Source organism: Taeniopygia guttata, chromosome 1, assembly GCF_048771995.1.
Source record: "Taeniopygia guttata chromosome 1, bTaeGut7.mat, whole genome shotgun sequence".
NCBI lineage: Eukaryota > Metazoa > Chordata > Aves > Passeriformes > Estrildidae > Taeniopygia > Taeniopygia guttata.
Window position 1 is genome coordinate 83,982,880 of NC_133024.1, and position 19,891 is coordinate 84,002,770.

General features: G+C 39.1%; 1 protein-coding gene across 2 annotated transcripts in view; it reads left to right on the forward strand.

Moving 5' to 3' along the window:
* Positions 1–19,891, forward strand: part of GABRB3 (gamma-aminobutyric acid type A receptor subunit beta3) — a 114,273-nt gene that overhangs the window by 35,345 nt on the left and 59,037 nt on the right. Inside the window, exon 1 of one of the 2 annotated variants that reach the window (XM_072932298.1) lies at positions 15,437–19,224. The exons of the other annotated variant lie outside the window; for it this stretch is intronic. The gene's annotated coding sequence lies outside the window, so the exon portion shown is untranslated. Of the gene's footprint in view, positions 1–15,436; positions 19,225–19,891 lie in introns of those variants that run through there. 2 annotated transcript variants of the gene reach the window in all.

Genomic DNA, 19,891 nt, shown 5'->3' on the forward strand with positions numbered 1-19,891 from the left:
TTGTCCTTGTTGAGGGTGTTTTCCTTTGTTAGATAAACATGCTTTGGGCATATGTCTGCTGGCTAGCCAGTATTGTTTTTGAGATTGGGCTGTAAACAAAGTGTTTATGCTAAATAACTATTCCTTTTCCCAGGAGATGAAGTTGGCAGTGCTGAATTGCATTATTCAATATATATATATATGAATAATATATATATGAACTCCAAATATATATGAGCTAAATCCGCAGTATTCCTAACATACACATGCAGAACTGATCATCGTGGAAAAACATAAATCTGAACAATCATGCTGGCCTGTGCATGAGCAAGCCTGTGGTGATTGTGCTCTTGCTGAGGACACAGAGCTGCTCTCACTAAATGAGAAGCTGAATGGTAGCTCAGCATTAAGTGGCTGTACTCACAATCCTACATTGCTGTACATGAAGTACACTTCGTTGGTTAAAGTCACTTGCCTGGGGTTCTAGGTTTTACTTCACCGAGGGGTTGGGCTGAGGGTAGTCACTCTCGAGTTGCAGAGTTACAAGTGGGATCACAGGCCTTTAGTCACCTGTGATCATTGGTGTGGTCATCTGTCTATCCACTAACTCTCTGCTTAAACTTAATATGCAATTTTTTTTCTACCATTCCCTTTTCTGTTGAGCTCCCTCTCTGCTGACATTTTTGCCTTCCCAATTCTTTTGTGATGCTGCCTATGTTTATATGTAGAAATCATGGTGCCCTCTCTCAATGACACTAACATGACTTCTTTTGCTGTCATTTTATCCTTTCTGCTTCTTTATTCTTTAACTTTCCTTGGTCTTTTAGGTACTAGCTCAGAGACTTCTGGTGTGGGATCCTGTTCTAGATTAATCTTGTGCAGTTGCAATACAAAACAGTGACACAATTAACAGCATCTTCTGAATTCTGCTTGTGATGAGCATTATGTATGAGTACCATGCATCCAGGAGAAAGAATTTTTAAATGGGCAAAGGGTAAGCTGGGGGGAAAAAAATCTTTATTATCCTCTTGTACCTACTGTTATTAGAGATTGGCTTACAAGGAAATTACATCAGTGTCTTCAAAAATTACAACTACAGAAATATCATTGACTTCTGTTTACAGAACATAATGCAGTTGGCTTCAAGAAAAATCTTGTATTTATTTATTTCAAAAAACAAAACTTACTGAAATAAAATATTCTACTAAATTATATGTATTTTAATAGAACTTAATATGTAGGAGATGTATCAGGTAAAGTATCAAATCTGTGCAAAATATGTAAATAGATGGTACACATTATACTTATGACTGACAAGAAGTAATTTTTGAGTATAGTGAAAGTGATGCTTTCATATGAAGATGTCATTTTTCTCAAAAACTAAAAATAGCTTCTTATTCAGATAGATTATCAGACTATGTTGCATGGAAACCATTTTTCTCTATTACTGTTCTTATGTAACACTGGCTTCAGGCTGAAAAGCGCAATTGTGTTTTTGTTAAATTAACAATTTAAGGTCAGGTTCTTTCTCCCTCTGCTGCTTTATATATATATGTGCAAGTCTTATTTCACATACCCTCTGCGTATTTTTGTGACATAGTGAACTCCTGTAGCATAATGTAAGGGTTCACAGTGAAACCTTGTGGAAGGTGGACTTGAGTCTTTTGCCCTTAGTCAAGCTGATGGGAGCTAGAGCACTAAGTTACAGTTTCTGTCTTGAGCTCTCTGTTGATCCCAGAGGATGATATTAGTATAAAAAAATAAAAGGTTGAATTTAAATAATTGTTTTTCTGTATTGCTGATGAAAATTAAGCCTTTTTTATGGTGAAAAATGGATATCTCAGAGTTACTGAACTGTTTTTTTGTTGTTGTTGTTTTGCACTGAATAGCTTTTGGACATACCCAAGGGTACTTGGATAACACATTTTTCAGTGCTTTTGAATCTTTCAGTTTTAACACTCAATTTCCTCCTCTTTTAATGTTTATTTCACTACAGGTGAAATACTTTTGTATTACCATTAGTTACTAAAGTATATTCTGAGCTATAATTTTAGCTTCATACGGACTTTTTCCTCTAGAAATTTATTTTCTATATTTTCTCTGCAAGACAAAATATAGACAAAATATTCGGAGAGGAGTTTTCATGGGTCTGTGGGTTCTTTATTCTGCTTTATGATTCTGTTTCCCTTGCCTCTCCTCCAGCCTTTGGAGAGCTGTGTCTGGCCACCTTGGCAGTTACTCAGTATTCCTGCAGTCTGCACATATTGATTCCTGCTTCCCCTCATTGCAGACCTTCAGAGGTTCAAAGCAGTAACAAACAGGGCTGTGGTTCTGGGTGTTTACTGACACAGCATCTGTATCTGTAACTGCTGTGAAATGCCTTTATTATAGATGGAGATGTACTTCAGACTCAGGGTTTGAGTTTGTGGGAGCATATGCCCTCTTAAGAAAGGAAAGATGAAATCTTTGTGATAGCCATTTGGAAGCAAGCCATTTGACTAAGACAGTCACATGAAATGGTGCCTCTAACTATGAATCTCTGGGCTGGAGGGTAAGAAGAAGGCAGTTGTATAAAGAAATGATTGCATAGAAACTGTCAAAGAGCCTAGGTTTGTTCAGAGATCATAAATGGATGCTAACCCTTTATTTTAAGAGGGGATTCTAATGTGTAAATTTTGAGATTGTGTATTTCTGTTAGCTTTGGTTTGAAATCCTTTTTTCCACTCTTTAAATGTCTGGTTCCAGTATCCTATAAAACATACATTAGAAAGCTGTCTGCTACTGATTATATTTTCTCAAGAAGGAAAAACCCTCACAGGTGCTGGAAGCTCAATTAGATGTGCCAGTTATCAGCCATTTTTTCCCACCTGCATCTAACCCTTATCACAGCCTGTGGGCAAAAGCACTTCAGTACTTCAGAGATAAGACTCCAAGACAAGTCTTAAATGCTGGACCTCAGGGCCCTGTTCAGGGGTCTGGCTGATAAATGCTGTGATTATTTTCTGCTCTTCGTAGCAACCATGTGGAAGAGCTCTTGGGTCTATTTCTTTGCGTATAAGATGCAAAGGCCCAGATGTGTGATACCGAGTGCCGTAGTGTGTAAGTCTTGATGTGGTAAATTTTCCAGTTTAGTGATGTTATGTTTTTCCAATGCAAACCTAAATGCAGCTTCTCTAATTCAGATACTAATGTCATGCTGAAAACTTCATCTTAAAGCACTGCTGGATGTAAAACTTCCTTGCTTGTTGCTGTGAAAAGTGGATGTCACTCAACAATGTGGTAGACAGCTCAGTTCCACCATTTTAGCAATCTTGTTACTCCTTTGTTTCCTCCAGAACTGTGTTTTCCCATGGTTAAGCATAATGATTAGGATTCTAAATAGTATTTAGTAATTTTGGTTTCTTTAAAAATCTTCAAAGCTCCTAGGATTCTTCTTATTTTCATTATTACCAACAAATAAAGTCCCAGAATGCCTTCATGCCTCTTCTAATGACTTTTTTCAGCTACATCTCACTTCAGATGAGCTTTATTTGAAATTTTCAGAACAGCTAATTTTTGGAGATGCAACATGTCAAAAAGTGCTAAGAGTCTCTTCAAAACATAATTAGCACCTATTTATCCTGAGTATTGTATCTTCCAAGGGCTGTACCCAAACGCTGTCAAATTTGTGCCAATGGCAAATGAGAAGTATCTGCAATATCTGAAAAATAAATGAGCATTTTTTTTGTGTTAGGAGTTTCTTTTGGTTTTGTGTTTCAGGGCTGTGGGGGATTTGGGTTTTGTGGTTGTGTTTTTTTGTTTGTTTGTTTTTGTTGATTTGTTTGTTTCACTGGTTTTGTTTGTTTGATTTTTTAATGTTTGCTTGGTTGTTGGTGTGGGGATCTAAGGACTAGAGGTGGAGTTGAGAATCTTGGAAGGAAAGCGGAGAGCCAAATGGTGCATAACTAGATCTTTCTCTCATTTTTTCATTTCCTTAATCTATAAAAGAGCAGTAGCTAAAAAATCAAAAATTTCTAATTCTTAGAAGGAATATGGTATAGGATCAAGGGACCAAATCTCACTGAAATGTTTTCTCTGTAATTAGATGAAAATCTCAAACGCTTGGCTTCTCTCCCCTCCAAAAAAACAGATTACAAATGCCAAATCAGAAAAAGCATCTTAATTGTGCAATTTCTTTAGCTACAGAGCTTTTAGTCCCAATGCATTTTCCATTCACCTATGGAGAGGCAGCCTGACAGGACTGCTGTGCGCAGCTATTAGGTTTAATTGCCATGGCTTTACTTTGCTTTTCCTTACCCAGAACATGTTTGTGGCTAAAAATAGAGCCATTCTTTTCTGATGTAGATATAACATCTCTAGGGGCTTAACGGGTTGCATACTATTCACCAGCAGAATAGTGATTTATAAAATACTTACAAGGGAGCATCTCCATTTGTAGAAAGCTATCATTTCTCAGCTGAGGAATTGTTTTAGCCGGTCAAGCCATATTTGTGTTCTTTTAATATTTAATCTGTGTCCTTATCCTCTTCAGCCCTCGTTTCCTGTTTGCATTTTCCATTTAAGATTTTTTTTTCTCAAATTACACATTTTGATGTACAAGATGCATCACTATGAACCTCGTTGAACATAAATGGTCAGATAAAATTAGAGGATTACTGTTAAGTACTTTATATGCCTTCTGTAAATATAAAGAACAGCCTTGGAGTAGAGGCAAAGATAACTATGAACGGCTAGCATGATTTTAATCAAACTGATCTCCATTCATGACCAGGTGACCTGCCTGGTGAATGTGGGGAAGGCCATGGATATCATCTACCTGGGCTTTAGCAAAGCCTTTGACACCATCTTCCATAGCACGCTCCTGAAAAAGCTTGGACAGGTGCACCCTTTGCTGGATAAGAACTGTCTGGATGGCTGGGCCCAGAGTTGTAGTGAGAGGTTTTGCATCCAGTTGATGTCCTGGCACCAGTGGTGTCCCCCAGGGATCTGTGTTGGGGCTAGTTCTGTTTAATATCTCCATTGATGATCTGGATGAGGGGATTGAGTCCGCCATTAGCAGATTTGCAGATGCCTCCAGGTTGGGTGTTAGGATCTAGGAGGGCTCTGCAGAGGGATCTCGACAGGCTGGGTGGATGAGCTGAGACCTCTGCATGAAGTTCCACAAGACTAACAAAGTACACCTTGGCCACCATGCAGCGCTGCAGGCTGGGGACAGAGTGGTTGGGAAGCTGCCCAGTGGAAAGGGACCTGGGGGTGCTGGTCCACATCAGCTGAACATGAGCCAGCAGTGCCCAGGTGGCCAAGAAAGCCAATGGCATCCTGGCCTGTATCAGTAGTAGTGTGGCCAGCAGGACCAGGGCAGGGATTGTTCCTCTATACTTGGCACTGGTAAGGCTGCACCTCAAATCCTGTGTCCAGGTGCGGGCCCCTCAATTCAGGAAAAACACTGAAGGTCTGGAATATGCCCTTCCAGAGAAGGGCAATGGACCTGGTGGAGGGTCTGGAGCAAGTTCTTTGAGGAGCAGCTGATGGAGATGGGGGTGTTCAGCCTGGAGAATAAGAGGCTCAGGGGTGACCTTATCACTCTACAACCACCTGAAAAGAGACTGTAGCCAGGTGAGGCTTTGTCTCCAAGGCAACCAGCGACAGAACAGGAGGACACAGTCTTAAGCTGCATCAGGAGAAGCTGAGGTTGGACATTCGGAAAAATTCTTCACGGAAAGGGCAATTAGATATTGGAATGGGCTGCCCTGGGGGGTGATGGAGTCACTGTCCCTGGAGGTGTCTAAGGAAAGACTGGACCTGCCATGGTTTAGTTGACAGGGTGATAGGTTGGACTCAATGATCCCCAGGGTCTTTTCCAACATAATTGATTCTGTAATTCTGTGAATGGTGTGCCCCCAAATGGAAGACAGGCCTTGTCTACTCACAACTTTGAGTGCTCTAGACCAGCTCCCTAGAGCCAGCTACATCTATTGCAGTTGACAGGCTGTTTCTCCACTGATTTTGGAAAAGTGAACTCAGGGTTACTATGCAGTGAACATGCTGTTACTGAAAGTAAACAAATTTGCTAGCAGCAATGCTAAGTCAATCACCACCTGCCAAATATTTTTTCTTTCTATTTGTTATGGTAAATTAATTATCATTTCAAACAGCTAGACTTTTTTTTTTTCCTCTGACATCTTGTTCACATAATGTGCTTGATCTCTTCTTGCAAGCTGGAGTACACTGGGAAATGAATTACTTTTGTTTTCTACTAGAATATAAATCCAGGAGTATAGTGTGCAGAAAATAATGTGAAAACTCCTTGGGGGAGCTCTGTAGCCTGGTTCTCCAAGATAATAGAAATATTAAAATTTTCATTTTAGATATCAAAGATGCAGGCTAACTTATGGTCTACTCATCAGTAGCATAAAAAGTTTTTTTCTTTGGATATATCAATATGTATTTGAATACAAATAATTTGAGTAAGGACACCATAACAAACAGCTAGATTTGAAACAGTATTCAGTAGAGTGACACTCCTGTCTCAAGACACAGTTCAGTCACTGCTGCTTGAGAATTATATCCTTAGCTCTTATGTACTCAGCTTAATAGTGTGTGCTTTCCAAAGGTCTTATTAACAGAGACTTCTCTTCTGAGAGAGTTTTTATCCTCCTACGTTACTTGAATGCCAGCGAACAGCCCTTCAAATCCGGAATAAAATTCACATTCCATATTTCATCTGTGGATTTTCAGGTTTTAATTTGAGACCATGATTTTAGCATCCTGAAAAGCAGCATGATTATTACACAAGAAGTGGAGAGCCAGGCTGAGATCTGCTCAGGAGCTCACTTCAGAAGCCCAGGTTCCCTGGAGTGCTAGGAGGGATTGGTGTATTGGGGGGGTTGGTGTATTATGGCTGTCCCTAGTCTGGATAGAAAATCATATCTATCTGTCCTCAAGGCATCCCCCGGGGGAGAAGGTATTCTCTTTGTGTCTGAAGGAACAAATATCTGAGGTCAAAGTGGTAATTTGTCGTCTATGGCTTTGGCCTCCCAGCTGAGCTTCCTCACAAAGGTGTAATTTAGGTCTTACTTAGCAGCTCACTTTGGTGTGTCCTCAACCTGGAGCATGTATATTGTGCCCACTCATTCAGTGTGACCTCTGCTCAGGTATAAAGTTAGGAATATTGTGGAAAATGTGAATTTAATTAGTCAAGCTTAAAACAAACCAAAACCAACAACTTCTTAATCATCTCTCAGCATTTGTGCCTTAACTGTGTTTTTTATGTACTTTTTAAGGCTTCATTAATGGGAATGAACTATTTATATAAGCTGTAAACCACACTTGATGTGGAACTGAATGTCTAGCTTTTTAACCTAGGCTGGATTTAGCCTTGCTAGAGATGCTCAAGAACTGTCTGGACACAATCCTGTGCCATGTGCTCTAGAATGACCCTGCTCGAGCAGGGAGGTTGGACCAGATTACCCCAACATTGTTGTCTTTCATCCAGTCTTATCCATCCTGTGATGTTGGGATTTTTCATAGTCTTTCTAAACTAAACACATTTAAAAGTCTCTACAAGGGAGCTCTTCAGCCAGATAGGCTGAATGGTAATTATTACTGGTGGCTTCATGTTTTCTAGGGTGTGCCTACAGATTTTCATTTTGCAGCTATTACAATTACGCTAATTATACAGATAAAAACACCCTTCACTAGTATACAGATTTCCTTTAGTTTGAGGAATGCACTTACTAATGGGATCTTTTCAATACAAATTAAGCCATTTTGAACTATTCAAGTTAATTTGCATAATAGACCTTGCCTATGAAGCTTAGAATTTTAGTCTTGATTAAACAAGGATAAACATATCTGGGAGTGCACTCATTACTCCAGTGAAGCCTCCCTGCTGTGAAGAGGAAGTGAAGTTTTGTTTGTTTGGATTTTTTTAAAGTTTGCAATCAGATTTAAGCCAAAACAAAATACGTGCAGACATATTTGGGTGGAACTGCTCTTCACATCCCCTTTTTTCTTCGTACAGATATAAATGACAGTGAACAGCAAATATTCCTAAAGTTTGTTGCACAGATACCTATTTCTATGAACAGGTAAGGGCACAGGTTACCAGCCCAAGTGGCCCCCTCCCTCCCTTCTGCCTTTCAGAAACAGGGGAGCATACCCCAGGTTGCAAGTAGAGAAGTCTGCTGAGCATGGGGAGAAAGAAGAAATTCAAAGTAGTTTCCTCTTGCCTTCCTCTCATGCTTGGCCTTCAAAATGTCCACCTCACTGTCAAGAATGGGGCAAGGAGAGCAACAAAAGGAGTGTGCAAAGGTCACAGAGAGGGACTAGACTGAGGCTGTAATGAAGAAGGATGAGCAAACAATTAAATGTCTGTAATTCCAGTAACTGGTCATCTGAAACAGACTGGCATTTCTCTCCACACAACCATGCATTGAATAATTAATAATTATGTTTCAGACACAGCAGTTAAAAAACAAAACCACAAACATCTCCCTCAAAGTTATAAATGTGCAGAATGTGATTAGAACATTTGCTTCAACATTGTCTGTATTACGACAAGCTACCATGCTTGAATTTCTTTCTTTTTTCTAATTGTTACCAAAGTATTCCCTTTGTACATATATGATAGTTAAACCCTTTTATGAATTCTCTAGCCTGTGTCTGAATGAAAACGAACTATTGTCAATATATTTTTTATTTGATCATTGTTGCCATTTGGATCCAAAGGTTTTTGTTTCCTCGATCAAGATTTAACAATACATAGATAAATAAAGAGCCCCATGCTTGCTTTTCCATTCATATTCTGTGTTTGTTTAAGGTTAAAACCAATTCTATTTTCCCTTTCTGCTTGTAATTGCGAATGCATGTCTACAGTAATTTTTTAAAATATGTCCTGGTGTGATGCAAGCTTACTTCTATGTCCTTTAGTGACACTGCCTTTCGTTTTCTGTTTTATCTAACATATTTCTCCTTTATCCTTCTTTTTTAAGTGAAGACACTCTAAGCAATTGTAGGTTTTTTTTCTGGGAATCTTGGACTCAGAACTCTCACATTGGGAATCCCAGCACTGCCTCATTTTTTTCCATCGCATTCACTTTGTGCTTTTCATCTTCTGGAAGCCACTGTATCTTTCCTATCTGGTTCATTTTTTTTATTTTATCAAATTGCTCTATACTCCTCTGCAAAGGGAGCTATCCTCATCTTCCCCACTCTTTTTTAATGCAGTTCTCCATCACAGGTAAGGTTTAAGACTGCTCATGACCCGTTTCTGCTAGAATGCCAGTAACGAAGCTCTAAATTTTAGTGCTTTCCAGTACATTGAGAGAATGATAGAATATGAAAAACAGATTATTATTTCAGTATGCAAAGGAGTCAGTATATCAGTACAAGTGGTTGTATTTGTGCCCAAACATCATTTTATATCTCAGTATCTTTGAGCGCATAAACAGAATGAAGACTGTGTTCGTGTCTGCTCTCTGCAATAGCTAACAAATATAGCCCAATCTAAACCAATAAATTCAAGTGCTGTGTTAACGGTGCTGTTTAACAATAAAAGGAAACTTTTTGTAGCACTGAATACAATTTTAGTTTATAATTACTCATTGCAGTTGTTCTGCCTCCCTGGTTTTGTTGTTTTTTGTTTTTTTTTTTTTTCCTGTTGCCATTTAAAACAAGGAACACATAGACTGTAGGGATGGATGCTAACATGCAAATTCAAAGGGAAAGTCCCTTGCTCTGTTTAACATTATGAATTGATGCTTTAAAAATTATCTGCTTCACTTCTAGTTTTACCTTGCGATGAAAGTTAGGTTTTAAAAATGTAAAATGCAATGAGAGGGCAGCAGACATTATCAGGAGCCTGGAAAAGTTGTCTTGTCTTCCTCAGAATAATTGCATGACCTTCCCTTCAAAGGCAGGTCTGTTTAATTACTAAATAACTTAGAAACTTAGGGGAGTTCTTCAAAAGCTGTCCACTGGTTTAGCCGAGGAGGAGCTACTGGAAATCTTGAAGCTTGGAGGGAGCTTGAAAGAAAGGTATTGACCTTTTAGTTCACAAATGCTTTTAGGGGTGCAGACATCTAGGAGCAGAGAGTTACTGTTTCAAGGTCCTGCTGAAATAAGACAGCTGAGTCCAAAAGACTTAGAAGAAAAAATTGCTGTCTGGTGAATAATGTGTGACATAACAGGAAACAATCTGTGGAGGGCTTTACAAGGTATGTGGTAACAGCAGTAACATTTTTCATGCACTCCAACATGTATTAATCAATACATGTTCTATTTTGACAAATAAGAGAAAGACAGCTTTTAAATTCTGCAGAGCCAGGGCAGCAGAATATTGACTTGTAGAAAGCCAAATGGGCCCTTCATCCTTCTGACCCTCCAGAAGTATTTATGCATAATGGTTCTCTTTAAACAGTCCAAATTTCTTGATTTGGAGAATAAAGCCTCCATGGACTATGACACTACTGGAAGATAGAGAGTTCAATAGCTATCCATATAGAGTTGTGGATTTTAGCAAAAATGCCCTTATTTAAGTCGAAAATAGCAATTGTAGCCCATGCTAATTACATTATGCGCACTTCAACAACTGATAGCCATTGACCTGTATGGAACATTTCCAGTTACAAACTGATTAAAACTGCTTCAGGCAATCGTTCTGCTTTACAGGGAAGCACTGATGCCTGATGTAATGACCTGACCAGTGCTAAGCAAATGCAAAGCCCTCTAAGCAGAGTGGTACAAATATAGACAGCCAAAAGGCCTTGCACTGTATGCTTATCAGCTGTGAATGCTGATAGCAGGTTTCACAGCCTTGAGTAATCCTCAGCCAGCTAGTCATCCTCAGCACATACCCATGGAGCTGAATGTACAGGGGATAATTCCTTTCTGGGCTGAACTGGATGTGTTTTCGAAAATATCTCTGTTCCCTGCATAGTGCAAGGAGTAAAATTTATGTCTTACATGAATGTGGTATGTGGGTGAAAAGTCATTCTCTTCTTGTTCCTGTTCAAGCACTTCATCTCCTTCTCCAGCTCTGTGCCAGTCCCTAAGTTAAAAAGAGCTGAAACACTGGGGAGCCCGCTTCCTGGTGTGTGTTTGTTTATACAAAAGGTGTGTCCCCTTGTCTGCCAGTAGTCCTTGAGGAATTTTATGTAAAATGTAGGTATTTACATAATTAGGATACACATTTAAGGGCCACTAAACATGAGAGTGTAACGATGTTTGACATACTCTAGAGCCCTGAAGGCTTTAGAAACTTAGATTTGCTGTATCCAAATAATGTAGTTGTCATAATTTGATGTTACCCTTCCTGTATCTACATTTGACAATTTGAACCAAAAACTACAATATGCTACATGCCATGCATCCAGATGTGAACATTTGTCCAGGTTGCTTTGGTTCTTTATAGTCAATCTTCATTACTATATAAAGGTGATGTGTGACTTTCCCCACACCAATGCTGACATGAATGTTTAGAATGAATACATTTCTGAAATAACCCTTTTAATTCTATCTGTTGTTTTCAAGATGATGAAGATACAAAAATTCAGATTTTTCAGTTCTTTTTTATTGTGATGCATTGCTAAATAAATTTTTTTCACAATTTTCCTGCAAAAAAAAAATAGTAAGGATAACATATCTGGATAGTTTTAATATCTAAAATTGGCCTATAATGATGAATTATCCCTTATGGGTGTTTTATATTAATAAAATAGAAACTATTTCCTTGAAATTTCCAGACACTAACTATTATTCTTGAGAAGATCGTTAGGAATGGTCAGGTTTTGGTGAGTCTTTCAAAATCCAGCAAAGGTAAACGTGAAGGAGGCAGACAAGCATAATAGTAAACGATAAAGAGCCTGACATTTTTTTGCAGTTCAGGAGTTTCCATGCTTCCAAGTTCACCCTAAGTCAGGCCAACTCCCTTACCACACTAATCCTTTCAAAACACATTAGAAGTTGCTGGTGTTGTTGATCACAAAAGCAGGAAGTGAAGTGAAGGCATGAGTGGCAGGGGGGAAAAGCTAGGGATTTTCAGAGTTTTTATGAAACAGTCAGTATAGTGGGGTGACCGTGGCTGGGTACCTGGTGTCCACTGAGCAGCTCCATCACTCCCCTTCCCAGTGGGACAGGGGAGAGAGAGAAAAAGATAGAAAACAACTCGTAGGTTGAGATAAGGCAGTTTACTAAAAAAAAAAGCAGAAGTTGGCAGATACTTAAGTAGAGGGGAAAAAGAGAATCTCAACTTCCCATCGGCGAGCAATGTTCAGGCTTCCCAGGAAGCAGGGCTTCAGCACACGTAGGGGCTGCTCTGGAAGACAAACACTGTGAAATAACAAATGTCCCCCCATTCCTCCTCTCTCCTTTAGCTTTTATATCTGAGCTTATGGTTTGGAATGTCCCTCTGGTTAATTTGGGCCAGCTGGCCTGCTTGTGTCCCCTCCCAGGATCTTGCCCAAGCCCATCCTGCTGGTGGGGTGCAGAATATTGAGGGGACAGCGCTGATGCTGTGCCAGCATTTCTCAGCAGTAGCCAAAAAGCTGGGGTGTTATCAGCACCTTTGCAGCTACCAATGCAAAGCACAGCATTGTGAGGGCAAAGGAAAATGAACTCCAGCTCAGCCAGACCCCATACAGTCAGGAAAAAGTTCTCTGTTTTTTGTAATATCCTCATATGTTTTCCTCTACTTAACCAGACTGGCTAAGATTTTATTTAGGTTAAAGGAGGGATGTGCACATTTGATTGCAGAGTCTAATGGTTCGTAAAGTCCCAAGTGAAACAAATAGAGAAATTTAAGCTCATACTGAGGTTATGGAATGGGACAGTGTCCATTCCCGATGCCTGTTCCATCAAAACATGCACAGTGACCTACATGTCACATAAACTGTTTCAGTTTGTTGGAGTTTTTTTCCTCCTTTTTTTCTCCCCAAGAGGGTTCTGGCCTGTTGCTATAACAACTCCGTAGCATCATCAAAGTACCAAACACAAACAACTACCTTAGACCAGAAAGGCTCAGTCCATCCCTTTTCTCTATGCCCTGTTTATTCTTTCAACACCCATTTTGCATAATATGCACTCACAGGGACTTCCACACAAATTAAAGTTTCCACCAGAGAGTATTCAGCATAACTGTACACCCTTCACATCTTTTCTGTGTTGCTAGTTGATGGTTATTAGAGGAAGGTGTTTGGCATATGTTTTTAAACAAATTAAATAAACAGCATACATTTGCACTGGAAAATATAATTACTTGATTGTTTAACTTGTAAATATTTTTCTCCTATATTTAAAGTTATCTGGGCTATACCTTATCCATCTCTAATTAAATCCACAAACAAGAGAGAAGAAGCTGCAGGATTATGCAAGATTCATGCTTAAGATTTACTATGACTGTCATTGGAAAACAACAAATAAAATAGCATTTCTATGGCTGGCATGAAAGTGGTACATCTTTTTCCTTAGAAAATCTATTTCAGATTCCATAAGTACTATATTTTACTGCAGTAGCTTGGAGATAAAAGAGGCTTAGCATTTCAGAATTGCCGAAAATGACGTAGCAGTCCCTTTTTGCTTTCCTTCTTTCTTGTACTGAGTAGTTCAAAGTGTCTTTCTGCTTTTGTTACTGTGATTGTATTTAAAATGTTTCACATTGATTGTGATGTTAAGTATTGTCTCATTGGCCTCCTTTTTAATGGTCTTAATAGCTGATTTGATTAATCCTAGTTGGAAATCGAAAAGGTGTAGCTTGTTAGTATAGATTGGGTATGGGAACAGAGAAGGAGACAGCAAGACCATGTGGCTCTTGCTTTCCCACACAAGTATGAGTGGGGAAGAGATTGTGAATGGAAGTTCAGTTCCAGCCTCCCGAGGCATCGTGCTCACAGAGCACTGCAAGAAGCAGCTCTCTACAGGCAAGAAGCAGGTCCCTTGCTGCTGAGATTCACCATTGTCATCACTTGGAGGTGACATGCAGGGATGCTTCCTGAGATTGAAACAATTGCTTTATATGTAGACCATGGAAAAAAGCAAAGCATGGCTCTAAAGTACCATCTTGGCATTTCCAAAATGTTGGTATTTCTTGGTTCTGTTGCTAAATTATTAGTAAAAATCCTGCTGTTGTCTTTTTTTTTTCCCCTCAAGTGACCTACATATTCTCACTTTAATCTGTACTAAGAGGCACTGTGTTAAGCGCTGAGTTGTGAAGAAAAAGGAAATAGAAAGAAAGGGCAAAACTATTGCCCATTTAGCATGGCTAATCCAAGCAGAAAAATGTTCATTTAGAATTTTGCAGTATTCTGATCATGCCTATAACGCATTTCTGTGTAAACAAATTTTTTACTTTAAAAGCATATTGTTTCTGCTCATATGCTTTGCACGCTTCTATCAAAATTGTCCTGATTAGCTGGACTAATTTTGCCTTATGTCTCTGCTGGAGTAGCTGACCACAAAGGAATTACAACATTACACTTCTCAGTCAATGCCTAAAACATAGAAAGTTCTGCCTCCAGGTTTGTTTGCATTTGCTTATTTGGTTGGTTTAGTTTCCCCTGATACTGTTTATGAGTGGGTCATGGACACTGACATGTATTTGTCTCTGATTTGCCTGAAGACTTCAGTTTTATCTACAGATGCTTGAAAAAGTCCATCTGGCATCAATAATGCAAGCCTACTGATGTTAACCTCTTTTCCCAGGGAGGTAAAATTGCATCCTCACTCCTAATGTTATCTGCTGGTATTTAGGCTGCTCTTGGTTTTCCTTGTGTGTTTGAAAACAAAGGTATAATTTAGATTTAGTCTCTCTGGTTGCTATCACTATCCATAGCTTCTCTGAAGCAACCCATGCACCTGTGTGTTTTAGAGCAAAGTCCCAGGTTTGTGTTTGCCTGCCAGCCTGTTCTGTGCTCTGCAGACAGCCTGGGAGCCCTGTGCAAGGGGGCAGAAACCTGGGAGCAGTCAGGCGGATGTATGGCTTACCTTTGAGGGCTCTTTTGGGACTGCCCTGTACTCTGACACATACATCCAATGCTTAATCATTCATAGTTCCTTTTCAGACGGAGCAGCTTGCTCAAAGTCCTTGGTCTCTCCAGACAACCAGTGAAAGCTCCCCTTAGCTGTTCCAAACATGGGTAGTGTTGTGCAGCAGCAGCTCTACAGTGGCTGCACCAAACTGGGCAGCATGATTTTCAGCTTGTCGCTCAAATCAGTCAACATACACTTGAAATACCTGCAGCCTTTTATGATTTCCCAATAGAATTTCTGATTTCTTTGGCTACAGTGGCTTGAACCATACTGAAAGCTCCTGCCTTCCTTTGCTCCTTCCCCTCTTTCTGTCTCAATCTTTTGTCAGCCATCAGCAGAAGTCAGCTCATTGCTGAACCTGTTTCACCCTCACTCTCTTGGAAGGTCTGTACTTCAGCTTTGCCTGGAGCCATTTTCCTACCTCTACACTTCCAGTACATTTATCCTGATCAAGATTCCCCAGAAAGCATACTCAGAAATGGCACCAATGTCTTCTCCCAGTTTCTAATGGACACCCTCATGAAATGGGCTTCTTATTATTTTGCCTCACTAGATCTCTTCAAGAGAATGCACACCAATGTTACATAATTGGTCCTACTTTGTCCCAGAACTAAATCATATTGCCTTTTTGAAAGCAAAAAAATTGTTCAACAGCTTTTAAATAATTATTGTAAAAAAATTTTAAATATTGTAAAATTGCCTTAGTTGAACAACAATTTGCATGGAGTATGATTTCGCCCTTCTGTTGTATCTTAACAGCTCTTTACTCTCCATCCAATATTTTTTACCTTGAGTTTTAATGACTGTAAAAATAAGTGATGTCTGGCAGATACACTTCTGCTATTAAGTTGCTCAATTAATTTGATGTAAAATTAATGAGAACAACTGAATTTTTCCCTGCTGTTCTTGTTGACTCTGTTTTGTGAATTTTCAAAGATTACTTTTGAACACGGGAGATGAATTAAATGTAGACACTTCTAGTCTTCAGATATACATATACTTGAATACTCAAACTTACATCTTTTATCAATTTAGGTCAAAAAATAAGTAGGAACTGTAATATTGGTGTAATTAAGTTATATTTTATTCCCCTTTCTACATGGAAAGAACTGGAGTGCTTGAACCAGAAGCACAGGTACCAGGCAAGTAATTCTAAAGGACAAATTCTATACCAGCAAGATTAATTCCTTGAAGATACTGTTTCCATATGGTTATTTCCTGTACATATAGAGATATTAAGAACCAATCACTTACTCAAGGTAAAAATCTTGCTGTCTTTCAAGACTTTGGCAAGGAGCTATTCAGGAAAATGAATGTTTACACTACCAGGGGACATATTGTAAAACATTGTTTGGAGATTTTTGCAGCTTTGAGAGTTGAAAGGCCCATTCAGGTAGTGTACTCTGAGGATGTCTGGAAGGAAAAGTTGGAAATTAACATTACAGACAGGGGCTGAAAAGAAGTTGAATTAGTTAAGTATTTCTTGTAATCATTCATACATTTTTTTAAATAAAAAATGAAACAGTGTGGGGCTTCTTCTGTGACTAAATTAGCAAAATAGAACAGAAAGTGGGAGAATTTACACAGGAGACATGAAATTTTTTTGGCATCAGAATTTGTGGGCCATATTTTTGGCTGCTACTTCTGATGTGGTAATCTATTTCAGTCCAATACCTTTGCAACTTCTGGTCATCTATTTTTTATTTTCTATTTTCTTTCTTCCACTTTTTTTTTCTTTCTTTAAATCTATGTTAATTTTGTAATTGAGAGTATTATAATCCTTGGCTCAATCACAGGTAGCCAGTATCTCTTGTCAGTGACTCTTTGGGTGTTGCAATTATTCCATCCGGCTTCCAGGTACAGTTCCAGGAATAGAGTTCCAGGCTCATCTGATAGTTATATGTCCCATCCGCAGCCTTGTGCAGACGTTTTAGCTATCCAAGAGGAGTAGGTTTGTACATCTTGGTGTGCTGTGAAGCACAGAACCAGATAACACAAAGATCTGCCAGAGCAGAGTGCAGAAATACAGTAGGCTCCAGGAGGATGAATTTCAGTGTCAGAGATCCAGTCACCTCTCCACAATTACACCTATTGTAATAAATTGCTTGGCAGACAGGGTTTTTTTCCCCATGTTATGCTTGTAATATAGAAATACTGGCTTGTCTTTGTGATTAATAATTTCTCTAAACTGAGATTTTATTTCTCTGTGGAAATAAGAATAAGGCTAGCTTGAGCTTAGGGTCTGATTATGATTATGAGTCAAAATTTGTTTTGTAATGTTAGATATTTTATGACTGGAAAATGACTCAACAGAAAAAGTCTTTGGGGATGCTGGTCCACAGCCACTGAACCTGAGCCAAAGTGTGTCCATGTGGCCAAGAAGGCAAATTACATCCTGTCCTGTATCAGCAGTAATGTGGCCAACAGAATCAGAGTGACTGTCCTGCTGTACTCAGCACTGGTGAGCCCACACCTCAAATCCCATATTCAGTTCTAGACCCCTCAGTTAAAGGACATTGAGGTGCTGGAAGTGTGTCCAGAGAAGGACAATGGAGTTGGTGAGGGGTCTAGAGGTTAATTCCCATGAGGAGTGGCTGAAGTAGCTGGGATTGTTTAGCCTAGACAAAAGGAAACTCGAGGGGACTTTATAATTTCTACAACTCCCCGAAATGAGGTCATAGCCAGGTGGGGATCAGGTTCTTCTTCCAGGCAGCCAGAGGTGAGATGATATAACCTCAAGTTGCACCAGGGGAATTTAGATTGGACATCAGGAGAAATTTCTTTATGGAAAGAATGGTCAGGCATTGGAACGGGCTGCCCAGGGAAGAGGTGAAGTCACTGTCCCTGGAGGTGTTCAAAAACAGTGTGAGACAATGCCACGGTCTAGTTGACAAGGTGGTGTTTGGTCAAAGACTGAACTCAATGATCTTGGACGTCTTTGCCACCCTAAATGATTCTGTGATCCTTCTTTGTTCACTTACCCCTTTTTCCTTTTAAAAGATTAAAAAACCAACCAAACAAAAAAGCTTTTCTAATAAATATTGAATTACAGCTTTAGATAGTTTAACAAAATTAAGGTAGGGTTTGTAAATACAAATTATTTATTTATAACTTCGGGATTAGAATTTAAAGTGTATTTGTAAGATGACAGCCACACACCAGTGGTTGTCCAGTAGTCGTTGAGTCTGTCTGGCAAGTGTAAGTGCCAGAATCAATTCTAGCGGAAGTGGGTGTGTTATTTCTTAATTTATTTCTACAACAAAATGTGTGGTGAAATATTTATAGAGACATATGCTGTACTTGAAGAGATTAGTTATCTGTGTATTTTCTCGAGGGGTAAATAGACAATCCTTCCTGTAACAGAATATTTAGAGGCATCAAGAAAGTGAAATGCAAACCTTTTTTCTAAGCCCATTACAAACAAATATCAACTCTTGAGCTCTAGAAATGTAAGGAGGAGCTGAAACAGACAACAGGTGGTTGAAATTATATGGTGCAAATTGCAACAGCAAATTTAAACCTGTATTTGCAATAGATATTTGATTCAGAGTCTGCAGTATTTAGTTCAGTGATGGCTTTGTTTCAACCCTAATTAGTCCAGGTTGAGTAACTTGCCTATGAAATCTGTATTGAGGTTCATATGAGACATCTAAATTTTGAGTGCATTTGTCCTAGGTTGCACATACAGTCAATAGAAAGGGAAGTGCCCCTCAGAGGCTTCAGCTTGTCAAAGATCTAAATATTCTTCTCCACTGGCCTGGGGCAATTACGTATCTTACTCATGTAAGTGCCTAAAATACAGCAGCATGACCCTAGGCCTAAGGACTTGCTGCTTTCTGGAGAATTAATAGAGGTTTTCTTTTTTCTTGTTTCTTTCATTCATGAAAAAGAAAATGTGGTTGCCATGTAGCCTGTACCTGGAATTACTGTTCATAAAACAAAATACAAGTCTGGCCTCATTTCAGATGTTTATTATAGCGTGTAGTATTTCTTTCCTTAGGAGCTTTTGTCTCTTTTGTGTCCAGCAATATGTGGTATTATTGACAGTGAAGGAGTTTTTCAGTGATCACAAGTGTTCAGAATATGGAAGCTGTAACTGAAATGTGCAATCACATCTTTCTGCAGGGAAATGGTTGTGTGCACTTCTGCTCAGGAGGAAGCCAGGGCTGGAGAATTAAGAATGTGATCGACTAGCACAAAAATTCAGCAAGAGTATCTTGGGTGAGCTCAAGGAGTACCATTCCTGTTGTCACACAACATTCACTTAAGTTTCGTTTCATTGCCTTTGCTGCATAGTGGTTCTAATGATGGATGTTGCTATTTTTTATAAGGAAAAAAGAAGAAAAAAAGAGAAGAGCTGGAGTAAGAAAACCAGATGTTAGGGAAGGGGAGGGGAGAGGAAAAAGGCAAGAGTAAGGGAAAGACTTTTCATGGCTTGGAATGGGAAAATTTGAGCTATTTTATGAAGTAGCCAGCAAGCTACTAGATGGTTCAGAAAATGGTGTCTTCATCTGGTTGTCTGAAATTGCCAAACATTCACTGTTCTTATGTCAAGTATCCAGTACAGTGAACCTGTTCTTTTTTGTAAAAGATGTGAGATGGGCTACTGTATTACAAGGTCACAAACTGGTGTTTGGATGCCAGATTCTGAGCACTCTGAAAAAGCACAACCTTGAGCCCTAAATGAGCTTGTAAGTAATACACTTGAAGACCGTATGATGTGGACTGGAATAATTTCATAAAGAGTCACTGAAGTCTTACGAGACCCTAAAATAAATACTGTTGGGGAAAAAGCCCAAACTTTTCTAAGTTAATTTATCTCATATTGAGTGTTTACAGTCCTAGATTTGAAGAGGCTTTCTCATATTTGTAATGGTTGTTTTTCAGA